Below are 25,188 nucleotides of genomic sequence, written 5' to 3'. Positions count from 1 at the left end.
CAAAGGTACCCTCCTCCTATAAGACAATGCTCTGGTCCACAATTCGCATAGCGCCAGATGAAAAGCACGGGTGTGTAGTTATGAAATCCTTCCCCATCCTCCCTACTCTCCTGACCTTGCACCCTCTGACTTTCACCTCTTCCCAGCCATGAAGTTGTTTTTGAAAGGAAAGCGTTTCCCAGATGATGCAGCCTTGATTTCTGAAGTCACGTCATGGTTGGAGGACCAACCTAGGGTGTTCAACAAAAACGTCCTCCACTCCAAAGCTGCATCAAACGATGGGAGAAATGCATAACTCTGGGTAGTTCCTATGTAGAGAAAGACTCATAACTGTACCAAGTTTCGTTGCTCTACTGCTATGGGAAGTGGGTCAGGGGCATTACTTATTGCACGCCCTTCATAAGTTCCAAAAAGGAAATTTCTCGTTCAACTTATTGGTTGTTTATATTATTTGGATTATCTGGACTACTGCTCTCATCTTGAGTGTTATTTGCACAATATTTCGGTCAATGCAACCTCCAACTCTCCTCAGGTATATCTTGTCGCCATGGTGGTTTACTAACTTTTGCACCTGAGGAAGGTCGGAGTTTGTATCGACCGAAAAATTCAAGGTGAGAACATTAGTCCGATTAATCCAAATAATACAATCATCCCTTATCTCAAAAAATTCAGAACCGTAATTTATTCTCCTTTATTCAATAGCTTTTTATGCGCAGTCGAGAGTATTAATGGTGAAATAAAGAAAAAAATAACCCTCTCTTCCTCCACACAATCTGTGGATTGCTATTTGAATTAACAAATCAGCCTAATGCATACAGATGATTAAATATGTAGATTTACATAAATATGTATTAGTGATGGGACGATTCTAATATTTTTCCAGATTCTGATACAATTACCAAATCCTCCCTGATATGTGGCACCCACACCCTCAGTTGCCCATCAATACACTTACAAGATCAAAGTGTAGTATCTGTTCTTAAGATGCTGCACTTCTATTTCTTGTTCTCTTTCGTTGGAGGAGAAATCCTCCACGACTGAGACAATTTTTATTTTTGTACCTTTTCTCCACGTTAAAAAACGACCCTGGTGTCTAACTCTGTCCCGTGGGGAAGCATAGTAAATAGGTACACTTGTGCCACCCAGGCAGAGTGGTCAGGTGATGTACATTGCAGATTGATTCTCGCACCGGGTGACAAACTGCTTGCCCAAATTATCAAAGACGTTACTATAATTTCAGATCTTTTTTCTGTTACTGTCTGATGGGATATAATTCCACATATACACAAGTACATACTGATGTGTACTTCTTCTTGGTATGTCTTTGAAGCATGTGGTTGTACAACAATTTCTAACATTTTTTATACGGTCCTTTGTATTATTGTTACATTCTGCACTAACTGGGCAGTAGAGAAAAAGACAGGCAGTGCTGCATACTATGGTCCTTCTATATAAATTCTATAAATCTTTATAAATATTTAACTTTAAAGTTATTTTTTCCCCCCAATTACCTTAAAAACACATGTTCCGTGTGCAGATATCTTCTCAAACGTAAGAAACACTCTTGTGGTGGGGGATGGTCTATAGATTTTGGTTTTATTGGTTATTTTAAATCAGTAAATATTTATCATTCAATCATTATTACCAGCAGTGGAAAATTTTGTTTTAAACAAAATCAAGTCAAAAAAGATGATCAAAGGAATCGTTTTTGGCATCAGAGATAGAGACGATGTCTGTTTGCGAATCTGAGACATTATGATCTAGGAAGTATAAGAAAACTTCTCCCGGAATCTAACTGACACAAGCCTTTCACAAACGCGAGCGCCCATTTTGCCTTTTATATATTAAACTAGCAAGGGGTACCTGGCGTTGCCCGGGTGTTTTTCGGTGTGTGTGGTCGGGAAAACAAACGTTAAAAAACCCTGCTTAGTGGGGGGGGGGGTTACCCGGCATTGTTCGAGTGTTTGGAGGGGGTGGGGGTGTTAATGAAAACTAAGAATAAGCGAAGTAAAAAAAGAAAACAGAAAAACAAACCCGGGCGGGTAATCAAAACATCAAAAAATAAACTAACGTAAGGCAAACGAACGATGTTAAATGTAAAAATCGAAAAAACAAAAACAAAAAAGAAAACAGAAAAACGAACGTTAAAAAAAAACATGTGAAAAATGGCTTAAATAAGCCTGTTTCGATATTAAAATTTTAAAAATCGGTGGGTACCCGGGTGTTTTTGGGTGTGTGGTCGGGGATGTTAATGAAAACCTAAAAATAAGCGAAGTAATAAAAAACAGAAAAACGAACGTTACGTGAAAAATGGCTTAAATAACACTGGTTCAATATTTAAATTTAAAAAATCGAAAAAAAAAAAGAAAGACATCTCACACCACGATTCGAACCCAAAACGTTTAGATAATGAACCAACGTGCTAACCAACTGAGCTAACACGACGTACATGAAATTCAGTCAGTTTTTCAACTATTTAAACTAAATCAGGTCATGACGTCAGCTGACGCATGCATAGAACCCGTCGTCATCAGGAAAGGATGGTTTTTGTTGACCCCCACCCCCCTGTAGAAAATTTTTGATTTCGGGGGGAAAACATTAACGTTTTTGGCCAATTTTTTTATATTTTTCGGGCGAAGGATGGAGCTTCAATATGATACCAAGTTTGTGAATTTTTCTTCTGTCTGTCAAAAGTTTTTAGCGGACACACAAACACACATACATACATACAATCATACACACATTTTCACTTTTATATATATAGACTAGCAGGGGTACCCGGCGTTTCCCAGGTGTTTGTAGGTGTGTGTGGTGTTAAATAAAAAAGAAACCGGAGGGGGGGTAGGATCGAACCCGAAGCCCTGAGGCGAAGTTTGAAAATGAAATCGGCCAGCCAGAATGAGTTAGTGAAAGATGTTTGAAAGTCGTTGAGCGTTACGATGACGACGACAATGACGATGTAAGCATTCAACGTTTTAATTAAGCGGGGGGTAGGGGTAATCAAAACATCAAAAAAAAACACAAAAAAATCTAACGTAAGGCAAACGAACGATGAAAACAGAAAAACGAACAGGTAAAAAATGGCTTAAATAAGCCTGTTTCGATATTAAAATTTAAAAAATCAGTGGATACCCGGGTGTTTTGGGGTGTCGCTAAGAATAAACAAAGTAAAAAAAAAAAAAAAAAAAACAGGAAAACGAACGTTACGTGAAAAATGGCTTAAATAACACAGGGTTCAATATTCAAATTTAAGAAAAAAAACATCTCACACCACGATTCGAACCCAAAATGTTTAGATAATGAACAAACACGCTAATCAACTGCGCTAAAGTGATGTAGATGAAATGTGTTCGGTTTTTCAACTATTTAAAGTAAATCAGGTCACAGCGTCATGACGTCATCTGACGCATGCGTAGAATCCGGCATCGTTACGAGAAACCCGTTTTTGTTGACCCCCCCCCCCCCCGCTGTCGAAAATTGTCGATTTCGGGGTGAAAAAGTTAACGTTTTTGGCCAATTTTTCCATATTTTTCAAGCGAAGGATGAGGCTTCGATATGATACCGAGTTTTTGAATTTTCGTCGCGTCTGTCGAAAGTTTTTAGCAGACACACAAACATACATACATACATACATATATTTTCGCTTTTATATATATAGATGTCTTAAAGACAGACTTAGTTCAGATGACTTCAGAAGAGGATTGAATCAGGACAGTATAGAAAGTGTGTGCAAAACAGGAGATTTTGATTGTATGACCATGTTGGAAGAATGGATGAGAGTTCTTGAGTCAGTAAATGCAGAGCAGTTGACGTAGCAGGTCCAGTTTATGAGAGAAGGCCAAGGAAAACGTGGTGGGGGGGGAGTGATAAGGATAGACTTGAGACAAAGAGGGATAAATAAAGACTTGGCCATTTGTTAAGACACTTGTAGTCTGTCTAAACTGTACGAACGAACTAACTAAACCAAGATGGCCGACTCCTATTTATATCACCACAAGCAAGGGAGGTAACCATGTAACTGAAGCAAGGGAGGTAACCAATGTCTACATTAACATTGCTGCTGTCCTCAAGTGAATAATTTATTTCTGATTTAACAAGTCCCTTAGAAGCTCAGACGAAGCTCCTGCCTTGGTCAAACAATCAGAGACCTGATCACAACCCTTGATCCATTCTATCTGTATCTCTCCTCTACTCTTCATTTCCTTCAGCCTTGCTACATCTATTCTCAATCGTCGATCGCTTACCAGATTGTTGGAATTCAATGTCTCCACAAGTGATGCATTATCTGTCTTGCAGAGAACGTCTGGCAATTTAGATAACTGAAATACCTCTTGTATCATAACCGCAGTCAGAACACCAGCATCAGCTCCCTCATTCAGAGCAAGAGTCTCTGAGGCCAATGGGCTTTTTGTCACTCTGTCCAATTTCTTTGACGCCCAACACATGGGGGCCATTTTGTCAGTACTTCCTCCAATAAAGACAACAAAACCACCCTGTGAAGATCCATCTTCCAGACTGGCATAAGAGGCATCAGTATAACACAAAATGTGTAAATCTGAGGGCTTTCCCAATTTTGGAAATGTTATAGAACCCTTCTTGGATTTCAATTTTGATAAGGCTTTATTCGCCTCAAATAAGGCTTTTACTTTGGGATGCTTTCCAGTGTTGCTCATTTTACACACATCAAAAGCTATATCAGGGCGTGTTTGAGTTGAAACCCACATCATCTGACCTGCAAGTCTCTTCAACTCATGCTTTTCTTCTTCATTCAGTTCATCATTTTTCCTCAGTATCCTCCCTTTGCTTATTTCTATTGGAGATATGGAAGATACATATAGATCTTGTTCTACAGTGATCCCATTTTCCTGTTGATTAACATTCAGTCCAACATATTTGAATGTTCCACTTTCATGAGATCCCACCTTAAATTTTTCTTTCAATGTTGCAATCACATCCCTTTCAAACTCTGTGTTTCCACAGAAAACAAAATCATCCACGTGCATAGCAAGAATTCCAGTCAAATTTCCTTTAATATCATGCCACAAAAACAATGCATTATCATAAGCACTTGCTACTCCTTTTAATTCAATCAAAGCCTGAGTAACTCTCTTGTACCATGCCCGTGGAGCATCATTCAATCCATAGATGCATCTTTTTAATTTCCACACTTGAGATTTAGGACAAACATCAGATGGTGGCCTCAGGTACACATCTCTCTCTAAAATACCACCTTGCAAAAAGGCTGAGGTAAAATCTATGGTCTGCAGCATCCAATTCTTTATTGATGCGGTTAGCATGACCATTCGCATAGCTTCACGGCTACATGTTGGGGAGTCCGTTTTCAGATTACTATTTTCTTCATAGCCTCGTGCTACAAGGCGAGCTTTCATTGTTTTCTGATTATCCTTGAATTTTTCAGTAATCACCCATCTTGTGGATATTGTTTTTTGACCTGTGTATGGCACACATTCAAATACTTCATAGGTGTTCATGTTTTTTATTTCTTTATGCTTGGCATCCATTACAGCTTTCGACTGCTCTTGTTCAGCGGTGAGCAGGACTACATTTTCCTGTTCAGTATATTGGGGCACTTCTCTCCAATGATCAATATGATTCCAGTTGATACAAACTTGATCCTCGTTTTCATCCTCAGGTTCTATATTGATCCAATGACTATATTTGCCAGTTGATTTAGGCTGTACTGACATAACCTTTCCTTTCTTCCACTCCCCACTTCCATTTATTTTATAAGTTATGGTCTTATTTCGGCCAGGTTTTTCAGTCTTATCTCTTAAACTGGTAGAACTATCAACAACTTCTTCTTTGTCTATATCTTCACTTTCTACCACTTGATTCTGCAACTCCTCCTCCTCAACTGTAAGGTATTCATTCTTCCCTTCTGTAGTGTTTCCCAGCATTTCAGCTTTTTTTGTTCTTTTTTCGTTGTTTTTATTCACTTTCATCAATTGGCACGGATGCATCCTATAAAATGCTCCGCCATGTCTGATTAAGACAAACTGGCCTTCTCTGCCTAACACTTTTGCTGGACCACGCCATCCTTTAAAACCCTGCCTCCGATAATAGATTTGGTCTCCGGTAGCATAATCTTCATCAGCATAAGTTCTGACATTAGACCTGAGAGCTCTCCTAATTCTCTCACTGGACTCAGCTTCCAAAAAGTTTCTCCTTGCACTATGGAGAGCATTTAAATTTTTTCTCACCATGTCACTTGTAGTAGAGGACTCCATAGCAGGTAACTGGTCTGTCAGAATTGAGGGTGTATTTACATTGAAACCGAATACAAGTTCATTTGGACTGTGTCCAGAGTAATTGAGGAGGGCATTTTTTGCACAAATAGCCCATGCCAAGGCAATTTCAGGTTCACACTTCTCATCGTCAATTGTTTTTTTCATTGCCTCAGCAACTATCAAATTATGACGTTCTACAGTACCGTTGCTGAATGGGCTTTCTGCGGCAGTAGTACAGGTCTCTATGTTGAGTTTTTCATTCATCTGTCTATAGTGTTCGTTGTTGAATTCACCCCCATTATCACTCAGAAAACGAACAGGAGATCCGAAATAGGTAATCCACATCATAAAGATGTTTTTGATGATCTCCTCCTTCTTCTTTGTTTTGATCAATGTTGCCGCTGAATACCTGGTAGCGGCATCAATGAGATGTAGTATCCACACCTCATTGTGGATGAACTCTTTCAAATCCATGCAAACTGTGTGATTAAATCTATTGCCAAAAGGCAATCCCACAACCGGTCGCAGTGGAGCTTTTTTAAATCTAAGGCAAATTTGACAGTTTTCACAAACCTCCTCAATCGCCTTTATAAATTCCTTGTCATTGAATTTGCCACTTTTTTTAACCAAGGAAACAAGTTTTTCCTTCGAAGCATGAGCAAACTATCGATGAAGTTTTTCTGCTTTTTTTTTTTTTCTGTGAAAGAACACTGACCAAAATTCTGAACATGTAATACAATGTTCTTAGTACCACTATGATCCAACAACTTATTTGTTAAGGGGAGACAATAGTGCCCTGAAGTTGTGGTCTTTAGTTCAATACATTTATCAAAAATCCAGCACATATCTTTCCGGAAATCTAGCACTATTCCTGCTGTCTTCATTGATTTGTGACTTAATAGAAGAGGCAAGTCGTTTTTCACAATATCTGCTTCGATATAAACTCTTATACCTCCGAGTGTAACCGGAAATTCATCAACTTTAATTGCTGTGACAGCCACTCCATCACCAAAACAAAAACTCCGGTCTGAGTTCGTATACTTCACTAGTTGCAGGTCACTTTCATTTAAAGTATCTAAATAAACATCAAGCCACACTTCGCCAGCCAGTGTGCGAGTACAAGCAGAATCCAAGACTGCCATTCCAAATGTTTCCTTTACAAGATTTGAAATTTTTTCATTTGTACTGTTCAAATAAATATTTTCTTGAATGAACAACGTAATGTGTATTTGTTCTGTCGCTTCCGTAAACCTGGGCGTATTTCTAGGACACTCTCTAATTAGATGGTTCGGAGACTGACATTTGTAACACAACAACACGTTTCCACTTCGGTCACATGGATTAGATTGTCCTCGACGAAAACGCCTTTTGTTGTTACCCGGTTTAGAATAATTATAGTTGACGATTTCGGGCTCTGATTTCACTGCCGGTACATTTTCATCACGATAAATGTCATCAAATACTTTCTTTATCGATTCCTTCATGTTTTGATACGTCAAAACAGAACACGTTGTCCGCGCTAATTTTTCGTTCTCTTCCGATATGTTAACCGCGTTCAAAACAAGAAAAGCTTGCACTCCTTCCGGTAGAATAATGTGGAATTTTTTTAATCTTTGGTACAAAAACTCATAACGAACAAGAAAGTCATTTATACTGGTACCTGACGATCTTTTATAAGTGTAAAATTCCTTAAAAGTCATGTAAGCGCGCGTGTGTTCATCCTTTAAATATATGTCATCCAGTTTCTTTATTAAGATCTTCAAGCCATCTCGTCCGCCGATGTCACTTGTTGGCAATTCACGGACACATTCTCTAATATTCGGTGGTAGCGTCAAAAACACTGCTGGCCCTTTTTTTTCCTCAGAAAGATCCGTGAACAACGACCACATTTCAACGTCTTGTTTCCAGTTCTCGTAAACATCCTCCCCCTCCAACAATGGAGGTTGTTTGTTCGAAGTTGCCATATCCGATAACCGATCTGTCTAGTGCTACAGACAAGCTGTACAAAAAAAAAAATTTTTTTTTTTTTTTTTTTTTTTCGTTTTGTCGCACACAGAGGGATATCTCTGCTACCATTTGTTAAGACACTTGTAGTCTGTCTAAACTGTACGAACGAACTAACTAAACCAAGATGGCCGACTCCTATTTATATCACCACAAGCAAGGGAGGTAACCATGTAACTGAAGCAAGGGAGGTAACCAATGTCTACATTAACAGGTTTATAGGTAGACAATTTCTGAAAGCCACCCAACACATGCCATCATGTAAAACTGATGATGATGATGATGATGATGATGATGATGATGATGATGATGATGATGATGATGATGATCTCACAACATTTCAACTCTCTGAAGGGTCAGTTAGAAATTCTGTTTGGTTTCCTGAGTTAAAAAAGAATGAAGATCTACCAAAAATTAATTCCAAAAGCAATTAAATTAAATTTTTCGTCGTTTTATGTTCCTAATGTAATCCTCCTCCCCCCTCCGACAAAAAAAATTGAAATTGGTTATATTTTGGGGGTTCGTTTTGTTTATGAAATTGTTAGGTGAAAGTACAGAATGGTCTCATAAACATTAATAATATCTATCATTATTTTATGTTTCACATGTAATTCCCGCCCCTTCCCCACCAAAAAAGATCAAATTGTATTTGTCATGTTTTGTCCCCCCCCCCCACTTCGATCGCCAAACTTGAAAAAATTCTAGACGTGACACGTCTCGTTGAACGCTTGGTGGCCAAAAAGGGGGTGCTCATTTTACATTAAATTTATATAGAAAAGTCATCCTCCACTCGAAAATGTTAATTTTTTTTTTTCAAAATTTCTTCTTTCATATTATTCATAAAGGTTGTTTAAACATATTAAGCAAAAAAAAGTAGATCATGTTTTTTAGGGATTAAACGACGCTGGGTTACGTCATAAAAATTCACTTTTTTTTAATTAGAAAGTTAAATTTGCAATCAATGAGATTGACGTGAAAAAAGGAAAAAAGTGTAAATTGTGAAATTTAGAAAGGAGGACAGTAGATCTCTATTTTTTTTAGGTGCTAAACGACACTGGGTCGCATTGTAAAAATTTATCTGTGTAGTTGTTGACAGAATAATAAAAACAAACAAATAAAATCTTTTCAGATTTTTCATAAGTGTTTTTTGTTTGAATATTAAAAAAAAAAAGCCAACATATTTCTATCTAAACGGAGTTATTTTTTTTCAAGCTAGAAACTTATTGAGATTACCAAATTATTTTATTTAGTGAATAGTTTGTTTGTTTATGTTCCAAAGTTTCTAGGGGCAAATAAATCTTAAAAAGAAAGGTTTTTAAAAGATCGATGTTGGAATAATAATTTCAAATAAATTAAATTAAATATGTTATCAATATAATTATTGTTTAATGTTTATTAAATATCAATTTTAAATAGAACACATAAAACAATTCTCTCACTAGAAACATTAACTAAGATACCGCTATTTAATAAAATCGACTTTTCTTAATGTAATAAGCAAATGAGGTGATCTCCTAATCGTATATTTTGCAAGAATCATACTATATATAAAAATAAATAAAAGAGTAAGGTAAGGAACATTTTGTATATATTAATCAAATTGTGAACAATAACTCTGTCAATTTTTAGTCTACAGACTCAAAATTTGATATACAGGGTACTGAGATTTAGGAAAATCTTTGTAATCCGTTTTCGGCCAGAAATTTGGCTGTAAGGGTTCAAATTTCAATGATTTGACCTTTGAGAACTCTACCAAACTCCTCCGATAATTTTCAGTCTAAACACTTGAAATTTTAGATATAGCTTTCTTGGACATGGATCTAACTTAATAACTTCATTTGAGCCCAAAACAATAATTGTTAAGGAGTCATAATAGAGTTCAAAGTCAAAATTGACCTCTGCGTCTCTGCCAAATTACTCAGACAATTTCTGGTCTAAACATTTGAAATTTTACAAAAAGGGTATTCAGAGATAGGGCAAGCTTTTTAATCGGTTTGGGTCGAAAATTTGAGCTACCAATATATAAATGCATGTATGTATGTTTGAATGTCTGCCTAAAACTTTCGACAGAGGCAAGGGATTTTTACAAGATCAGTATCATTTTGAAGCTCGACCCTTTAGACAACAAAAACCGAAGAATTGGCTAAAAACATTAATTTCTTCACCCTCAACTGGGCACTTTTCTACAGGGTGGGGTCGCTTTTTTCACAAATATTTTCGAAAGTCATCCCCTCTTTTCGATTGTCTAGCCTTAATTTAAACCTAGATAACCTCTTGTTTGGTAGTGGTCGTAACAGCAAAGACGTCACGTTTTTTCCCCCCATTCGAGCCGGCCTTCCTACAACCACTTTTTTTTTTTTGCTCAACACACACCTCCAAACACCTGGGCAACGTCGGGCTGAAATGCTAGTATATATATAAAAGTGAAAATGTGTGTGTGTGTGTGTGTGTGTGTGTGTGTGTGTGTGTGTGTGTGTGTGTGTGTACATTTCCCTACCAAACTACTCTGTCAACTTTCAGTCTACAGACTCGAGATTTGACATAAGGGGTATTGAGATTTGGGAAAATGTTTTTAATCGTTTTTTGACCAGAAATTTGGCTGTCAGTGGGATCAAAGTTCAACGATTTGACCTTTGAGAACTCTACCAAACTCTTCCGCCAATTTTGGATCTAAACACTTGAAATTTTAGATGTAGGTTACTTGGATACGGATCAAACTTTTTGATTTGATTGGAGCTTAAAACAATAAATGTTAAGGGGGGTCAAAATTGGGGTCAAAGTTTTTAAAAAATTGACCTCTGCGGTCTCTACCAAATTACTCAGACAATTTCTAGTCTGAACATTTGAAATTTTACATAAAGGGTATTCAGAGATAGGGCAAGCTTTTTAATCGGTTTGGGTCGAAAATTTGAGCTACCAATATATAAATGTATGTATGTATGTATGTTTGACATCTGTGGTCTTTACCAAATTACTCAGCCAATTTTTGGTCTAAACATTTGAACTTTACATAAAGTGTATTCAGACATAGGGCAAGCTTTTTAATCGGTTTTTGGCCGAAATTTTGGCTGCCGAGGGATCAAAGTTCAAAAGAGTTGACCATTGCGGTCTCTAGCAAACTATTCAGCCAATTTTGGGTCTAAACATTTGAAATTTTACATAAAAGACATGCAACAAGCTTTTTAATCAGTTTTGGGGCGAACATTTGGATGCCAAGAGATAAAAGTTGAAAGAGTTGATTTTTGCAGACTCTACCAAACTCCTCCGCCAATTTTTGGTTTAAACACTTGAAATTTTATATGTAAGTAACATGAACATGGGTCAAACTTTTTATTTTGATTTGAAACCAAATTGGGGTCAAAGTTGAAAAAAATAATTACCTTTGCGGTCTCTACTAAATTACTCAGACAATTTCTGGTCTAAACATTTGAAATTTTACATTAAGGGCATTCACACATAGGGCAAGTTATGAACAGTACATAGGCCCAGAGCAAAGCCGGGCTGAACTGCTAGTATATATATATATATATATATATATATATATATATATATATATATATATATATATATATATATATATATATATATATATATATATAAGCTTCTTACATCAAGTGGCTTTGCCTTGTCTGGAGCGATTTCTTTAAAACAACTGCCTCACACAGCATTATTGGTAAAATCAAAAAATACTGCAATATTTTATTTTTAACCCAATTAAAAGTATCTTCCTTGAAGACAAAGTTCTACACGTGACGACCCTAGAGAATTTGCCAAGATTCATAGAAAGCAAGAAAATATATTTTTTTTTAAATTAACCGGTAGGAGTCTTCCTTCCCCCCCCCCTCCTCCTTCCTGTATTCACTACTCCTTACCCCAAACACCTCCCTCTTTATCTCATCAATCTAGGCGTTTCAAGTATAATCTCTTCTTTCTCCTCTTCTTCTTTGATCTGACTTATGTCGAACTCTAATCACAGAGCTAAGTCTTTTAACATGCTCATGCTACTGTGAACTGTTGCAACTACGCCCTGCCATAAACAGACGAACCTTCACATCACATTTGTTGCACACAAATTTAGCAACAACCTTTTATCATTTCCTTCTCAGAAAATTTTCCTGCTTTCTTCCAAAATTATATGTGAATTTTATATGCCAAAGAATATATATAACACGTTTGAATCGTTTTTCATATTCCTCTACTTCTCCTGCATTTAATTGACGTTATTTTACAAGAAGTCACCTGTTATCAAGACCCAAAGACCACTCGAAGATAAGGGTCTATGAGTCTACGGTGGTCACTGAGACAACAGTATAGTGATTGTTACTGGTGAAAATTGTGGTACAATTTGATTATTTAAGAGGACAGCTAAACAGGAATTTGTTTACATTGGGTTTGAAGACGACCATGTTATAGCTAGTGGGAAAATAGGCCAGCAGAACAGAGTTCCACGGGTTGGCAGTTCTAGGAAAGAATCTTTGTTTATGGATTTTGTATTTAGATTTAGGCACAGATAGAGAGTGGAGGAAATTATTGAGGATGAAATATTTCAACAATGCTATATATTTGTGGCATGGTCCCTGGCCTTGGTAGAGGCTATCTTGGACGACAATAATGTCTTTGTGTATCACCAAGAACCACACTGATATTTAATATGGATTTGGTTTGTAAATGTTATGTTTTAACGAAGGAATAAAATACAGACATTATGCATATAAAAATGAAAACAAATGAAACATTAAGAAAATAGAAGGGTCACCAGGTGTAACGTTGTCCGGGAACGAACATGCAGTATGCCTCAGTCGCAAAGCAGACAAAGAATAGAAAAAAACTTCAACTTGCTTTTTTTGCTGTATAACACCATTTATTTCCTTATTGTTATGTTCCCACCGTGATGTCCCACCTGTGATCGTCTTCTTGAACGTCATCCATATCTCTCATGTCTTTTTTTTTTCCTTGGCAGTCACCACTTATCAAGGGTCGAAGGCGACTCGAGGATAAGAGTTAATGACCGTAAGGTGGTAGTGTAGTAATCATTAACCGCTAACGTGATTGTTTCCTTTCTCCTTTTTATAGTTTTCTTTTTTTCTTTTTTTTTTTGCCGGTGGCGTCATATTGCATGCATTTGCATACGTGCATCTGTGCTTTGTTACACAGGTAACAAGCGCGACCTAAAACATGAATAGAGTTTTGTAAAAAGAGAAATTTTATTAAAAAGTATTTTTAAAACAAAACATTTTCATACAAGAGATAAGAATATAAAACTTACTTTCAGTCATTTATACAAGCGCGTGTTTGGTGAAGAAAGTTGGGTTAGTCGTCACAGGTCAAAATATTCATAGTGTGAATATGTGCGCATGTAAGCAGAATAGGTATATGAGTATTAGGCAACGTGGCATCGTGTATGTGTGTGCATTGGTTTGGAGATGGGTCGAATCCAACAAACTGGAAATGATAATAAGAATGGTGCTTGCAACTTTGAGAAGAAAGAGACTACTGGGAATAGAAATGTGAATATTTTATCGATGATTTCTGTGTTGGTCCTTTTGTTGGAGAAGTTGAAGATCTTTATCCCAAGAGATAAGAATATAAAAGTTATTTTCAGTCATTTATACAAACAAGTGTTTGATGAAGAAAGTTGGGTTAGTAGGCACAAGTCAAAATATTCATAATGTGCATCTAAGCAGAATAGGTGTATGAGTATTAGGCAGCGTGGCACTGTGTATGTGTGTGTGTGTTGGTTTACCTTGTTCTTCTTAGTAGGTGCATAGATGTGAGTAGTAGTCCGTTTCTGTTTGCCTGACTGTTCCTAATGTGTAGGAAGGTGTGTACAAGATGAAGCAAGCTGGTATGTGAGTCACTGAGTCCTTTTTTTCCCCCTCCTCAGACCAAAAGCCAAAGGTGGTTGTCTCACAGACGTTCTGGACTTCTTCCATGCAAGTGCGGCTGGTGAAGTCTTGAGAAAATTGATTTTAGCTGCTTGTTTCATAAGAGTTTCTGAGTTCGCATCCGCTTACCATTTTCACATAGGCGTGTTACTGTAGCATAAGCAATGCCGGAAAATGACAGATAACCTTGCTAGCCTAGGATAAATTGGTTGTTTGAAATTAAATTCTAGTTGAAATAAATGTTTATATGAATATAAACTAGAAATATAATGTTTAGAGAAATAATATAAACAAAATAGGTTTTAGAACAATTAAATTAATAACAGTAATTTAAAAATAGGTCTGACCTCTAGCAGTCTTACATAGTCTGACATAGAGGTCACTTAAGATGATGTGATCTTAGAATGCGACGTGGAGATTGAGTTAGTTGAGTTGAGTCTTTGGAGCTGACAAGAGAAGTTGGGTTTCTCTGAACGACCAGGAGATAGGTCGGATCCAAGAAACTGGAAATGGGAATAAGAATGGTGCTTGCAACTTTAAGAAGAAAGGGATTACTGGGAATAGAAATGCAAATATTTTATGGATGATTTCTGTGTTGGTTCTTTCGTCGGAGAAGTTGAAGATCTTTATTCCAAGTCCGATGTTCCAAATATGTGAACCAAGAACCAGCTGAATGGAACGTATCAGATGAGAATGTCTTGCAATCTGTATATGTCTTGTTGGTTGCTTTTGTTTTATCACATATCAACCCATCAGCAGCAAGTCCTGGAAACATCAACCTGAAAGAACAGTTGGAAATGACTTATATACCATACATTACGACCATGTAATCCCTACAGCCACCTACCTTGAAAATGCTGCAGTGAAACCTGACATAGTTATATGGAATAAGTCAGAGAGAGTTGCAACCTTGATTGAAGTGAGTGTTCCTAATGATGGCGGTCTGAACAGAGCTGAAAAGGAGAAACAGACCAAATACCAAGGTCTCATGTATGATATGAAAAGAAACTGGAATCTTAACGGGATATCAATCATACCAGTTATCATAGGTGCCACAGGACTTATGAAGAAGAACCTGAAGTCCTACCTAACTAATATTCCTGGTGAACCAAGTGCAAAAGAGATTCAGACAATTGCACTTAAGGGAACATCGAGGATACTAAAAGGAGCTCTCGGTTGGTTTCAATAAAAATCAGGGCAATGTTGGCAGCTGGTTTGGCTGCCCCATACCCAGCATTACAATCTTCAAAGGAAGAGAAAAAAAAAAAAAGAAGAAAAAAAAGGTTATTTAACGCCAAATCCAGTGATTTTGAATAAAAAAATTTTGATAGAATATATTTGGGTTTTTTTTTTAAAGTCGGTTTCTATTTAACCTATAGTTGGAACCCTAACAGGTACTACCACTCCGGATCAGTGTGGATCTGGGAGCAATGCCCAAGCCCGCAAGCTGGGGCCTCAACATCGGATATAGTTTAAGGTCATATCCAGGACCTATATGTCTTGTGAACAGTCCCTTAAATGTTATACACAAGTTGACATAACTATTAGACATCAATATACATAGTTATGTATACACACACAAACCCAAATATATCCCCTGACTACATAACATTACTCCTTGAGGTTTGTATATATCGAACATGCATGCATATAAAAATAAGAAGGAATGACACATTAAGAGAAGATAAGGGTCACCAGACAGCAAGTGCTAACTAAAAACATGGCCAGAGTTTTGCAAAAGAGAAATTGAGAAAAACAAAATTTTAGAACAAAATTTTTTTATACAAGACATAAGAATGTATCTGTTATTTTCAGTCATTTATGTAAACACGTGTTTGATGAAAAAAGTTGAGGTAGTTACAAGTGTTAGAAATGTGTAAGTCAATATGTTTATAGTGTAAGTAATATATGTAAGTGAGTGTTTGACAGCATGGCATTGTGTATGTGCGTGCGTTGGTTTACCTTATTCTTGTTAATACATATGTAGATTTCAATAGCAGTTCGTTTCTGTTCACCTGACTGTTGCTAATGTGTAGGAATGTGTACGCGAGACGAAGCAGGCTGGTATGTGAGTCATTGAGTTTTTTTTGTTTGTTTTTTTTGTAACTTGCCTTCCCGCCCAGAAGAGGGTGTTGTTAAGCAACTTTCTTGTATTCCTCCAGGTATGGGATATTGAAGTCTGGAGAAAACTGATTTTGCTGATTCGTTCTTTTAGGAGTTTCTGATTTTGTATTGGCTTACCTTTTTTCTGTGTACGTGCTATTTCTTGGGGTTTAAAACGATTTTCATTGGTTGGAAAATATTTTGAGTTCATACGTTTCTTTGAAAACTGACTTGATGAAGAGAACGAATTTCAACCAAAAAGTGGAGAAAGAAAAAGGGTAGCAATTAAAGTCATGTGATTTTTAGCGCTCGTTCGTGGGAATCACTTCATCCCACATTTGAACAACTCTTGTAGGAGCATTCTCCTCAGAATTCAATTTTGTATTTATATGAAACGCCAAGAATATCATTTTACAAGTGTGCTTTCCATTCTTTCATCATCATCATCATCATCACCGTCGCCGTCGTCGTCGTCGTCGTCGTCATCATATCACCATCAATAGCAACAACAACCACAGCAATAATAATAATATTCAGTTTAACGTCCATTTTATGTGCTGGCACGTGTTGGACGACTTTTAGAAATTTACTTCCAAACTAACCTATTTCTGACCAGAGGAGATGATGACACTTGTTTTTGCAGTTCTTGCAGGGAGAGTTGACGTCCTCCTACATACAGCACTTGACATTCCCAAATGATCACCTATTTATATTGACCAGACTCCACATTGCTTAACTTCAATGATCTAACAAGTGCCATATATGCCAATGCAATTGGATTGGGTTGATTTTGTCTAACAAATGAGGGTACCAGTTTGACAGTTACTATCTGCTGTTTCCGGCATAGTACAGGAGCCCTAACTCTTTAATAGCGCTTAGAGCGGCTGCTCCATCATCAGTTATATAATATCGGGATGGTTGTAGTGTCATGTCAAGAATGGAAAGGGACCCTGCACCCATCTCCTGTGGGTTTTCCTGAGGCCACAATCCTGTAGATGAAGAGTCAGTTAATGGTCTACTTGTGTTTCATGTTCGGTATTCTGTACAACCACTTTGTCCAGCACCTCCCATTCTTAAACTGAAACATTTAAATAAAATAAAATGGCAGTTCAATAAAAAAATTACGATCAAACCAGGTGTAAACTCAAACAAAACCAATTTGCCTGCTCCCTTGAGGCTTGCTTTCACGAATATCCACCGACTTAGAACTAATTTAGAAGCTGAATCATTTCTCCTAGCAAACACCCCGGATATCTTGGTGCTAAGTGAAACTAACCTACACTCCTTCATCCCCTCTAACCACTTTCACATGCTTGAATATCTCCCATTTTGCCGTAAGGACTCCGACAAACATATGCACGGACTTCGGGTCTATATTCGAAACACTCTCCCCTTGACTAGAGAATCAAAACTAGAATCAGACGACCAGGTCTTTATATGCTTTAGACTTAACCTGCAACATAGCGTTAGCTACTTATAGTTTTCTTACCGCTATCCTTAGGACTGTACTCTAATCAACCAAGTCTCTGACAGCATAAATACAGCACTCTCTCTTGATTCTAGCATGCAAGTACATGTATTTGGTGACTTTAATGTCCACCACAGTAATTTGATTTGCTTGGTTTTTCTACTTACATAGATACCGCTGGTAGCATAACACAGACCAGCAAGATCAAAATGCTTCACTTCTAGATCTATTTCTGACCACAGTTCCAATGGTTGTGTAACGAATGCCCATAGCTCACTTGGGAATGCTAATCACACTGTGATAATCGCCCTAAAATCTCGACTCAAAGCTGAAGAGCCACTGCTCAAAACAACAAGGTATTATAAGAAGACTGACTGGGAAGCCATCAGGAATCTCATCAGAGATAGCCCATGGGAAAATATCTTTTCTCTTCCTGTGAAGATAGTGCGCAAATGAGACCATTGAATGGTTCAAAGTGGCTATTGAAGCTCATGTTCCCACGCAGAATTTCTATAGTAAACCCCACCCCAATAGTTTACTTCAACTTGTGCAGTTGCCAATGCTCAAAAGCAGCATGCATTCTGCAGATTTATCCGACATAAGTCCAGCACAAACAGACAAAAGTTTATAGAAGCTAGAAGCAATTGTAAGAAAGAAATAGCGACAGCTAAGAGAGAATACACTGAAACCACCGGAAAACACATTGAAGCATAAAAATTGGGAACTCATGATTTCTGGAAAATCTGCAACAGTGTAGTAAATAATGGGCAATCAACAATTCCCCCACTATCCAACAATCATGAGGTTGTTTGCATGGCAACCAAGAAGGCTAACATGCTTGCCAGTCAATTTTCTTCAAACTCTACATTGGACCCAGCAAACCACCCCGTCTCTGATTTTCCTTTGTGGACTGACACCACACTAGATGATCTGAAAATCACCCCTCCTCAAGTACATGATATCACAAAAACCTAGACACCTAAAAAGCATTTGGACCCGATCTCATACCAGCTGTACTATTTAAAAAATGCTCCACTGAGGTTGTTCTAATCCTCTCCAAACTTTACAACAAATGCCTTAACGAATCTTGATTTCTTGACTGCTGGAAAACTGTTTCTGTGGTAGCAGTTTACAAGAATTCTGTCGAAAGAATTGACCTATTCAATCATCACCCCATTAGCCTCCTCCCTCTACCGTGCTAGAAAGTTACTTATGCCTGAAAGTATCCTGTACCTCTATACGGCCACCATAAGCTCACATATGGATCATTGTTGTCACATTTGGGCTGGTGTATCTGCTACTGGTCTCTCAGTCCTGGACGGTATTCAAAAGAGAGTCGCCAACCTAATAGGTCCTGAACTGTCATCTTGGCTTCAACTTCTGTCCCACTGACAAAATGTTGCACCCCTCTACCTGTTTTACAAGTATTTTAATAGTGGATGCTCTGACAAACTACAAACCCTTGTAACCCCCTCAACGTAAATATGCCCGTCAAACTCGACAAGTAGCAAAGTCCCACCCCTTCACAGTTGAGATCCCTAGATGTAAGAAAGCCTTCTAATAGTTTCTTCCCCAAAACTGCTACATTCTGGAACTCCCTTTTACGGGTTCCTGCTTCCCCAACTGTACTGACATGCAGAAATTCAAGTGTAATGTGAGAAGACATCTTCTTGCTGCTCAACTCCCTACATAGTATCCCTGCAACTTATGTCTCTGATAGTAACCTACTACATCAAAGTGGCACTGTGCCTTCTTTGGGGTGAAAATGTAAAAAAAGAAGAAAAAAAGAACCAATGTATTGTTATGATTGTGATCTGACCGAGATATGCATGAAACCGGGAGGGGGCTGCTTGTAAATTTGATATTCCCTAGATAATTCCTCCTTGGAGGAAGCCAGTACAACCCCATATATATATATATATATATATATATATATATATATATATATATATATATATATATATATATATATATATATATATATATATATATATATATATATACAGTCCTGGTCAAAATCATAAGACCACTTAAGAAAGTAAGCGTTTTTTAAAAAATAATTATTAGATCAAGGTTAAGGTTTCGAATGAAGCAGATTTAATTTTTTTCCATCATATTTTCCGTTTTGGCAATGGTTTCAACCATTTGTTTGATTAAAAATTCGATATTATGCGTAAACGCTTACTTTCTTAAGTGGTCTTATGATTTTGACCAGGACTGTGTATATATATATATATATATATATATATATATATATATATATATATATATATAGTCTTCGAAGTTTTTAACCTTTAAAACTATAACAAAAAAAATATTTTTTTATCATTCGTTAGAAAACCATTTAGTCAGTAAGTCACCTGCAATCACTGCATCAACTCGCTCTCGAATTTACTATAATACCAATAATTTATTTTTCAAGGGATCATCAGTTGTTTACCATGAAACACTGTTTCGGGGATTTAATATATATATATATATATATATATATATATATATATATATATATATATATATATATATATATTAAATTACCGTTTTTAAACTGCTTAGTATATATATATATTAAATTACCGTTTTTAAACTGCTTAGTTACATATGTTTCCACTACTGGAATCGAATCAACGATCCGATAGTTTCATCAGACTTTACAGACTTAAATATTTATTATAAGGAAGAAGACATAAAAAAAAAAGTACAAATTCAAATCAGCAGCGTCAACTGTAAAATCATAAGAAAAAAAGTGAAGGATAATAAAGGTAGAAAAAGAAGAGGATAAAATTACAAAACCAGAGACAGAGAAGAGGGGAAAGAGAGGGGGAGAGAGAGAGAGAAAGGATGGAAAGAGAAACGGGAGAGGTGTAAGTTATTAAGAAAGAAGGAAAGAAAGAGCCAAGCGGTTAAATAGATGGGCGGGGTTGTGATATGATCCGGCAGTTAATATGAAGATCAAAATATGGCGTATTTAAATATATAAAAATAATGAAAAAAAAAAAAAAGATAAATAAAGAAGAAATAAATAAAAATAAAAAATGTATTTTAAGAAAAGCATAACTTGGCGTTCCTGGATATTCTACTTTCATAGCAAAAAGTATGGCATACAAATGAAACCAGCGGTTGGCATGGCGCCAACAAAGAATAGAAAGTAAAGCGGAAATGGATTTGGTGGACGTTAATTAACAGGTTGTCTTATAGGAATTATCAGTTGAACACAGCCTAGAATGTTTAGTTTGAATTAACACCATCATGGCCGTATTCATGTCAGGGTTAACTTTATTGATAAAATTAGAATTAAAATTTTTTGTATTTCTCAGTTCTAATAAAACTAGGAAAGAAATACAGAATCAAATTTACACTTACCGGTATAAAGTCTTGGGGAGGCCTCAAGTTTTGACAGGCTTCTGGGCTTGACCTTTACTCCTGATCTTAAATGGAACACGTACATCAAATCTGTTGCCAAGGCCGCTGGAAAAATGGTAGGATCCTTCTATCGATCCAGTAGATATCTCACTGCTGATGCAATTCTCTATCTATATAAGAGCCAGATACGTCCAAGGATGGAATACTGTTGCCACATATGGGCAGGAGCTGCTGGAAAAGACTTGTCCTGCCTTGATAGGGTTCAAAATAGACTTCGTGGCCTGGTGGGAGGTGTCCTTTTCTCTTCGCTGCAACCTCTATCTCACAGAAGAGATGTTGCGAGTTTGTCTCTGCTTTATCGTTATTTTCATGGAAAGTGTTCGACTGAGCTTCAATCTATGGTCCCCCCTCGCCAAACTTTCACAAGAAACACTAGACTAGCTGAAAACATTATCAATAATTTTCCCCACTCTTTATCTGTGCCTAAACCTAAACATAGATTCCATGATCAAAGCTTCTTTCTTAGAACTGCATGCCTGTGGAATTGTCTTCCATTTTCCTGCTTTCCAGCTGTCTATAATATGGTTGTCTTCAAGTCCAACGTGAACAAGTTTTTGATGAGCCGTTCCACTTAAGTTAACAAATTTACCGAACTTCCATTACTATCGATTACTATATTGTCCTTTTGACTACTCTACATTCTTTAACCCTTATCCTTGAGTGGCCTATCGGCCTTGATAAATGGTGACGTATGTAAAAAAAAAGAAAAAAAAAGTGTTCCACATGCTTGAATGGAAAAATATTTATATAATGAATTATCAATTCATGCACTTGAAGCTAATTAGAACCCAGAGAATGGACTTGTTCGGCTAAGTCTAATGGATCACCCCAGCCTTCTTATAAACCAACGTTCTGGGCTTCTATCTCAGTTTACTTTGTTGGAGCACAACTGGTCAGACAGCTGAATCTTAACTACTAAATTGTATAGGATTCGAACAAAGTAACAATTTTATTTCTTTTTTAAGACCCAGCTTTTGATAGGGTCTGGCACAAAGGGTTGCTTCACAAACTGGCAATGTCTTCGCAACCATCAAATACTTTCTATCTGATAAAAGTCACTGCTCACAATATTTAGTAGGAAAATTCTTGCTTGGATGAAACAATCTGTAATGCAAATCTCACCCGTGTGTTTAAATGTATGTATGTATGTATGTATGTATGTATGTATGTATGTATGTCTGCCTAAAACTTTCAACAAAGGTGACAGATTTTCACGAGAATAGTATCGTTATGAAGCGCGACCCTTTGGACGGCGAATATCGAAAAATTGGCTAAAAACATTAATTCCTTCACCTCAACTGGGCACTTTTCTACAGGGATGGGTCACTCTTTCGCCGATATTTTCGAAAATAATCTTCTCTTTTCGCTTGCTTAGCCTTAATTTAAACCTTTGTCACTTCCGGTTTGACGTTGGACACATCAGCAAAGACGTCAGGGTTTTTTTTTTTCACATTTTTTCCTCCATCACGGTAAAGGTTTGAGTTTGCCTGCCTATTAACACTTTTTTTTTTTTTTTGCTCAACACACACCTCCAAAGACCCAGGCAATGCCGGACACCCAGGCTAGTATTTATATAAATGATTATTGGCACTTGTGCATCTTTCTTATTTTGAACAATTTTTTTGTTTTCATTTTTTAAGAACTTTCAAAACAGGGGGAGAAAAATCAAGAAGACGATATTTGAAAATATCAAAGCTTCATGGAACTTTTAGGGAAAAAACAAAACAAATATACTAAAGTAAGAACATTAACACAAAATAAAATTTTAATTATCTGAACATTTATTGGATTAAATAAAATTAAGAAGTTTCTGAAATAAATGAAAGTTGTCATTATATAAAAAATATATGACTTTTAAAATTTATAAGTAGTTTTGAACAGTCATTATTGAAGTGTGTAATTTTTTTTTTTTTTCTGAGAAACGAACATTTATTTTCACAAAACTTTCATAATGAATTTAAAAAATTCAGATAGTTTGATTATGTAGGAGAGCTGACATCTATTCAATGTAGCCGCCTTTAGCCTCAATTACTGCTTCGATATGTGTCTGGAACTGGGAGCATGCCTTTTCCACAAGTGCAGGCGGGAGCTTAAAAAATACTCGGTGGATGGCGAAGATCAAGCTGGCTTTGTTGTTGGGGGAGGTTATGTTGGTGATATTCTCAACATATGACTAAGCGAAGTAGTCCAGCGAATTCAGGTCGGAGGAGGAGAGGGGCAGTGAGAGAAAGGTATAAAGTCATAGCCCTCCTTCTGAAGCCAAGCCTGGGTCTCTTTGGACTTGTGGGCCAGCACCGAGTCCTGCTGCCACACTCAGGGTCTCCTAGCGGCCACCTGATTGCATCAGAGTATCATCACACATCCAGGTACATTTTGGTCTTGACTTTCAAACCGACTTCGAAGATGTGAGGTAGTATGATGTGGCCCTCACTTGAAACCACACCAAAGGCCATAACTGTGGCCGGAAACTTCGTTGAGCTGTGCCTTCAAATGTTGAACTGTCTAGATTTGCATTTCGAGGGTGCTGATAATGGTCCTGTTGTCATAACTTGGATTGGTAGAGAGCATGAGTTGTACAGCAGCGCATCTCCGATCTCGCTCATTGAACATTGTCACTTTCAGACATGACAGAAGGCTCCTATCACAACTGGTAAACTAGTAGATGGTCTGCAGCAAAAGAGGAAAACCAGTTTTCATCAAACGGAAATGGAATCATGTCGTCTTTTCTAGGGTGACTTTGAAGTGAAATTTTTTTTAGCTCTTTACATCAAGTGGCTTCATGCTTTGTTTGGCTGGTGCTACCAAATCAGGTGGTCTGAAGATGCCGGCTTCCTTACATAGAATGCACCAAATATTGATGTTATTGTTGTTTTTTCTTTCCATTTGCAAAACTTAATCATGTTCTGCAAAGTCAAAAACAAAAACAACAATTTTCCTCTAAAGAAAAAAACTATAAAACCAAACACAATAAATACGTATTTGAAGATATAAAGAACTTGAAGCATAAAAAAATCTTTTGTAAATTATTGGATTAAATAACCCAAAAAGAGTCCATATGCAATTAAATAAACCAACCAAAAACAACTAGCCTTGTTTTGGAGCAATTTCCATTAAAAATTAATAAATAAATAAATAATTTTTTCAATTGTAGTTCCATAGATAACACTTGCTTCCTTTACATCCTTTGTAGATATATACCATAATGAAGAAGTATTTCCTGTCTCGCACCTATAAAAGCCACCGATATGGCTGCAAATGCCCATAATTCATTTCACCCAAACCCTTGACCCACCATTAGGCACAACAAGACACATTGTTCTTTCTTCTTCCTTCGTTCTGCCATTATTTATAGCTTTGATGTATCACGTACTGTTACAATTGACTAACTCTTAAAGTAAGGAAGTCCTATAGCAGAAATTATCGATCAGAAGTTTAGAACGAAAAGCGCCACATTAATCAACCTTGCTCATTTGCAATCTACTCTACTCGAAACCATAATGAGTTAAATCGATGAAGTTAAATTGATTGGGTATCCATGGTATAGCTCATGATCCAAACTCCTCGGTTTAACATTCACAGACGAAAGGAATTGGAACAAATAACATTAAAGACACTACCAAGGCTGCTACAAAGAAGATGGGCTCCCTCTACCGTGCTAGAAAACTACTCAGATCTGATAGTATCCTGTATCTCTACAAAGCCATCATTCACCCACGCATAAAGTATTGTTGTCACATCTGAACTGATGTATCTGCGATCTAGTCTCTTAGACATGCTCCAAAATTAAGTTTCTAATCAACCAGGCTCCAACCTCTATCCAGTTGCGACAATTTTGCAACCGTGTGCCTATTTTTTCAAGCACTTTAATGGAATGTTCCCCGACTAACTCGCAGCACTTGTGCCTCCCCGATGTAACTACCACCGACTAACCCGACAAGCAGCAAAATCCCACCCTTTCACTACGGTCCCTAGATGCCGGAAAAGTCTCCTACTCTAATAGATTCTTTCCTCAAACTGTTAGACTTTGGAATTCCCTCCCTCTTTCCTGCTTCCCTGACTG

The 25,188-nt window shown here is 37.0% G+C and overlaps 1 protein-coding gene and 1 long non-coding RNA gene across 4 annotated transcripts in view; one reads left to right on the top strand and one right to left on the bottom strand.

Annotated features, from left to right (window-relative positions):
- The window catches only part of LOC145258182 (uncharacterized), a 156,875-nt gene that overhangs the window by 101,182 nt on the left and 30,505 nt on the right, over nt 1–25,188 (top strand). The gene's annotated exons all lie outside the window — the stretch shown is intronic.
- Nucleotides 13,438–25,188, bottom strand: part of LOC145258183 (uncharacterized) — a 56,279-nt gene continuing 44,528 nt past the window's right edge. The window contains exons 2-3 of the long non-coding RNA XR_013864067.1: nt 21,069–21,418; nt 13,438–14,916 (exon numbers count right to left, since the gene is read on the bottom strand). This is a non-coding gene — a long non-coding RNA (uncharacterized LOC145258183). The remainder of the gene's footprint in view (nt 14,917–21,068; nt 21,419–25,188) is intronic.

Source organism: Euprymna scolopes, chromosome 33 (assembly GCF_053919585.1).
Source record: "Euprymna scolopes isolate OS-2025 chromosome 33, ASM5391958v1, whole genome shotgun sequence".
NCBI lineage: Eukaryota > Metazoa > Mollusca > Cephalopoda > Sepiida > Sepiolidae > Euprymna > Euprymna scolopes.
This window is presented reverse-complemented; position numbering and strand designations above follow the sequence as displayed.